Source organism: Eupeodes corollae, chromosome 1 (genome assembly GCF_945859685.1).
Source record: "Eupeodes corollae chromosome 1, idEupCoro1.1, whole genome shotgun sequence".
Classification (NCBI taxonomy): domain Eukaryota; kingdom Metazoa; phylum Arthropoda; class Insecta; order Diptera; family Syrphidae; genus Eupeodes; species Eupeodes corollae.
Window position 1 is genome coordinate 156,628,601 of NC_079147.1, and position 6,037 is coordinate 156,634,637.

The 6,037-nt window shown below is 34.6% G+C and overlaps 1 protein-coding gene across 1 annotated transcript in view; it reads right to left on the reverse strand.

The window, feature by feature from the left end:
• Positions 1 to 5,010, reverse strand: part of LOC129942301 (uncharacterized) — a 74,990-nt gene extending 69,980 nt beyond the window's left edge. The window contains exon 1 of the mRNA XM_056051171.1: positions 4,983 to 5,010. The gene's annotated coding sequence lies outside the window, so the exon portion shown is untranslated. The remainder of the gene's footprint in view (positions 1 to 4,982) is intronic.
• Between the last annotated feature and the right edge of the window lie 1,027 nt (positions 5,011 to 6,037).

Consider the following 6,037-nt stretch of genomic DNA (forward strand, 5'->3'; position numbering starts at 1 on the left):
ATGATATGGAGTTTATCTTTGGCGCAAAGTGTCACGTGTAAAGTCGATGCTAAAGCTTCACAATCGATTTAAGATCTTAAAGATTAAAGTCGTCAAATTATCGATGACTTACATGGGAAATTAGACATGAACAGGACACGGTGATGCATTCAACCATAGATGTAGCAATCTTTGCCTCATATCGTTATTCAATAGTTAGGTTAAGGCATGCCTTCCTTAGTTACAACACAGCTTCTTTTGATTTCAGTTAAATAATACTCTTTTTTTAATTCCAAAATAAAACTTGATTTTTGTTTACATAAGCTTATATTATAAAAACAAGAGCATATCCGTGCGACCAATGCCATGCATTTTATTTTTATTTACTTGTGATTAGTCTCAAGATCACATTATTAAAGGTAAGCCACATAATTAGTGTCTCAAACGCCCACCTGCCGGCAAGGTGATATACTTATATCTACTTATGGATAATTGTGTACATAATATATACCTACGTGCTTATTCAATTAAAAAGCACATGTTCATAAGAAAATAAGAATCACGTCAACGCGGGATAGCGGTTGTTAGCGGTTTTGTGGTTGTATCTTAGAAGACCTTTTTTCTCATCATCCTCACTTTTTAGCGTTAACATTTATATTGTCATGTCATGTTCATTATCAATTACAGAAGGTGTGATATGACACTTACCTGCAACTTGCTTCGTCAGCATCTTAATGTCTCATCATCCCTCTTATGAATAAATGTTCATACTTTACTTTTACTTTATTGGATTAATTAATATTCGATATCTAGTATTGTATTAAATAAAGAAAACCACACAAATTTAACACACTCAACAACGAATGAAAGATTTACACTTGATATCCATAAGCAACTATGAGAGACTTATAAAACCATGTGAAAGCCGAATTTGCACAGCATATTTTATTGCTACAGCTTTAATAGCAAAACATCACGTTTTGAAGCGAAACATATGCCAAATATCACGTGTTGTAGGCAGTAGAAAAAATAGATATCCTCTTTTTGAATAAAAGGTCATTCATTCATTTCGCGGTTTCAATTTGGTAGGCATAACATTTTTGACCTTTCAAACTCAACTTTCATTTGAAATGCCACAATATTTACTTTACCTTATATTATAATTAGGAAAGTTACTTTTGTAAAACCCATCAGTAGTGCAGTTACAATGTATATAAAACAAATACAACATCCGCAGTAGAATAACTGTCGATACAATATAACTTTGAGAACAGTCGTATCAAAATTCAGTGGCAGTGATGCCATCAGATAAAAGAGCTTTGTTGAACTTCGGATTCGATATAGCTTTCTTCATTTTGTCTTAGCCGGTTAGGTTAGGTTAGGTTATAGTGGCTGTCCGAGATGGAAGCGGACACACTTAGGCCAGTTTAATGGCCCATTGTGATACGACATGAATCTTGAGGCTTTCTTCTAAGCTCAATAATCAATAACTGATTATGTTAATATGATTGAGATCGTTATGTACAGTTCTTTTTGGGGCGGGTAGATTTTGGCTCCCCGTGGTGGTATTTTGTTTTTGGAACATCTGTCAAATCATTACTTTATTATTGAGTTTTTTATACCAAATCATTATGGCAAGTTTCACGGTTGAACACCAAGTTCAAATGATAAAACTTTATTATCAAAATGAGTGTTCTGAACGCAAACGTTGAGCGCATTGCGCCCATTTTACAATGTGGTGGCCCTTCACAGTCGACTCTTCAACGTTTGGTGGCAAATTTGAACAATCAGCCAACTCTTGAACCTTCAAGGAACGCAAGTGTACAGCAGATCCCGAGGCAGTCTATTCCTCGCTGTGCACAAGAACTCGGCCTTTCGCAGACTTCAACTTGGCGAGATTTTCGTCGGGACTTGGGCCTGCACCTGTACAAGATCCAACTGACCTACGAGCTCAAAGTTAATGGCGTTTGGGAGAGGACCCCAATTTTGGCCGAAAGATAATGCATCTTCAAAAAGTTACAGTTTGGTTAGGATTATGAGACGGTCGGCAGCGTAAACGGTTCGTACTTTTTTGAAAACGACGTTAGTGAGGAGGTCACCGTCAACAGCGGGCGCTACATAACGATGATAACTAATTTCTTATAGTCCAAATTGAACCATACGGACCTAACGACATGTGGTTCCAAAAAGACGGTGCTACGGGCCTTACAGCAAACGCCACGACATCTACACACAACATCTCCCCTCCCTTATTGAAAAACCCTATATAAGAAATCTGACAGGTAATTCTTGTGATTTTGAGCTAGAGCAGGTCACGTACAGAGGAGGTGAAGAACTGTTTCCTCCTCTTTCTTATAAATACAACTTCTGTGCTTTCTTATTAGACAGTGCCAGGTTATGAAACCTTTTATCGCGCTTATAAGCGATCTGTTGCGCCATCTCCATTTCAGTTGGTTGACAGTAATGGACTTTTATTGAGATTGAGATCCAGAGATTTGATAGCAACCTGACTATCTGAGAAAACACGGATATCCGATGCAGATATTAAGTTTTCTTTAAACCAAAATAAAACTTTTTCTATCGTCAAAAGATCTACCTAATGAGAGACTTCATTTCGGTCGTTCAGTATAGAAGTGGATTGACTCTTCTTCCAGGAATGCTCTATCCTCCCAGAAAGATCTAGAAGATATAGAAATCTGGGAGTTTATGTTGAGTTGCAATTATGCTTTGAAATTGATTCTAAATACTTAAGAATTACGGAGTGGCCTATGTTGTTGTTAATACACTGCTACGAAGCTTTGAGGCAAGCGGTTGTTAGCAGCTTTTTGTTTGCTAAATATATAAAGAAATGTTAGGTAGAGTAGGGTGACCAGGTCCGCAGATGGGGTCGTGCGAAGCGATCCACCGGCGGGATTACCGATGTCTATAACCAATGCGTGATTCGGGGTTGTAGCTTTTTTAGCTCTTTCTTGTATATTGCATTTCCAATTGATTGAGTTTTATGCCTGAAAACCCAGGTGCTTAGCCTCGTCTGAGAACTTAATTTGGATTCCTTTAATATAAGGAGTCCTTAGTATTAGTTTGTCTAAGGTATTTTGTAAGAGCTCTTTAATGGTGATAAGATGCTTTCCTGAAACCGCTATAACAACGTTATGCGCCTAGCCAATCACTCTGAAACCCTCCGCATCCAGACCAGTTAGGATTGCATTTACCACTAGGTTAAAAAAGGAGTTTTGAGTTTTGAGCTAAATATTCTGCTAGCCATCATTAAATGAAATAACTTCCCAAGCGAACGATCTACGTTCAGAGATGTTGTGTAGATGTGATTGCAGATGTGTCCACATTTTTGAAAGCATCTTCGATGTCAAGGAAAGCAACCATAGTACCCCTTCTATGATGAAGGGAGTATTCAATTTTGCATACTAATGTGTGTAACGATGTTTCCACTGATTTGCCTGTACAGTAGGCATAGACATAGACAAAATTCTTGTACTAATACTTGCCTTAAAAAGAAGGATCGTAGATCTTAAAAGTTGACTTACCAGCATTTTCCTGCTATGCCGAGGGAATATGGACTAGATATAACCTAGAATTATGTCTGAGGCTTGGTCCTGTAGATTTGAATGGTTCGCGAAGCTGACGAGATCCCATTGTAGCTTGTCCCTTTGGATCAGACCTTGTGGATATGTTATATTGAAACTTAAACGAATTTGATTGATACATAGTTCAGTAAGTAAGTTCAGCGATTCTTGACTTGAACTGGTCCAGGAGCCATCTACATTTTTCAGACAGCGTAGCGTCGCTGGATTAGTTGAAAGAATTTCCGTAACCTGGAGGCCTTAAAAGTTTCTTCTATCGTGCGTGACGCAGATGGATTTCCAGGGTAATCACTTAGATTTCCTTAGTGCCTTTTTATAACTTTTTAGCGATTTTGTATAAGAATTTTTGGTACAAGCTAGTATTGTGACTTAGGCTCGGTAAAAGCGAGTCAAGCAACGATGTACTTCCTTCTTCGTCTGCGTTCTTAAACGATTCGCGAAGATAGCATTGGTATATTTTCTCGCAAAACGCTGGTAACTAACTAAAGTTTAAATATCTGTAATGCAACATTAGTTTGTGTTCATTTAAATTCATTTTTAGATCTGAACAACGTTTTTCCTTATAGAAACAAACAATTGAACTTATATGAATGGCAACAAGACAGAAAGGCCCCGGAAAATTTCAAAAATTTGTTTGTCTCCAATACTCAAAAAATGTGTTTTTCAGTTGTTTTTTTTAATGAGCCGACAAGTACAACTCAGCTTTCATTTAATTGTTTTTATAAAAGAATTTTTTAATTTTTTGATAGTCCTACCAAATTTGTGGCGACTCTAACGACAACGGTGTATCACTTTCTTTCAGAATTTCAATGCTGAACGCTATTTAGCTATGAGATAACTTTTTCGTACCTGAATTGGAAGATATTAATGTGGATGATTTTTGGTTTCAACAATATGCTGCTAAATGATATTTAATAATAATTGAACCAAATAAAATCCTTTTGAAACAATTGTTTAAAATATATATGATTCCCAAAATATAGTTTTTCTTAAAAAGTACAATTTGTGCATCACTTTTCCTTAAAAATTAAAGCAGTTCAAAACCAATACTAAATTTAATTTAAAAAAAAAAAGAAACGAAGAAATTTCACTTTTGATTTAATAGATCATCACCTTAACCAAAGACACTGCCCATGGTTCATCCAAAGGTGTATATGCGTACACCTAGTCCTATTTTAAATTTGTCTTACCTTGTTGCAATAAGAAATTTTATTTTATTTGCTTTCCACTGACAATGTGATTGATATAAAAATAAATTCAAAGTCAAAATTCGGATAAAAAACAATTTAACATTGAAATTTACGATGGAAATTTTTTAAAATCATAAATCTTTGATGTTTTCTTAAATTTTGTTTTTCTTTTGAAGGAAATCAAAAATACGGAGGTAAGAAATTATTTACCTACCTTTTGATTTTGATGATTGTTAAAAATCTGAAAAATTTAAGAAATGATTTATTATATTCATCGAAATAAATTTGTAAAGAATTTTTATAATGTAATTTAATCATTTTGGGTCATTTAATTTCAAAGCTCTGTACGAAAAATAAAGACACAATTTATGGAAACATACATATATGTATATGTGGTGTTGATTCTTAAAAGTTACTGCAAGTATACTATAACCTCCGGTATATCAGAAGTTTTTTTTTCATTTCTATAGTTTTTTTCAAAGAAAAAGTTTAAATCCATCCTAAATTTAATTTTAAGTGTTTAGAAAATTCCAGTCCCATCTGCATTTTAATTTTTTGAACTATGAAGAGCTATCCTTTTAAAATATATAAAGTTTTGTATTAGATATAACATTAAGATGAACAGAAAAGTATGTATTTCTTAAAAACAATTTAAATGTTTCGACAAACAAAAATACAGCCAACAATTTTGCAAATCAATCATATTAAAGCAGAAAATAATTGCTCATCAATAGACTTCAAATCCTTATTAACTTCCCATAGGAAGTTATTGTAATGGGTCCGATTTGTCAAATTGAAAATTTTGACATTTCTCGACGTTTCAAGGTCCCTAGAGTCGAAATAAAAGATTTTTAGAAAGATGTCTGTGCGTGCGTGTGTACGTACGTTTGTACGTCCGTACGTCCGTACGTCCGTACGTCCGTACGTCCGTACGTCCGTACGTTCGCGACGTTTTTTTCGTTGTCCATAGCTCAAGAACCAGAAGAGATATCGACTTCAAATAAATTTTGTTATACAGATAATAAGGCAGAAAGATGCAGAAAGGGCTCTCAAGAAAATTGCGTGGGTGGTTTTTTTACTATAGCAGTTTAAAAAAATGGTGAAAATTTTGGTTAACCCTAAATATCTTACGAACCAAAAACGCTAGAGACTTGAATTAAATTTTATATAATAGATTGTAACGTGATACCAAACAGGTATATTTTTTGAAAAAAATCAATATAACGGTTTTTTTTTTAAATCAATAAAACTGAAAAAAAAAATTTGTCA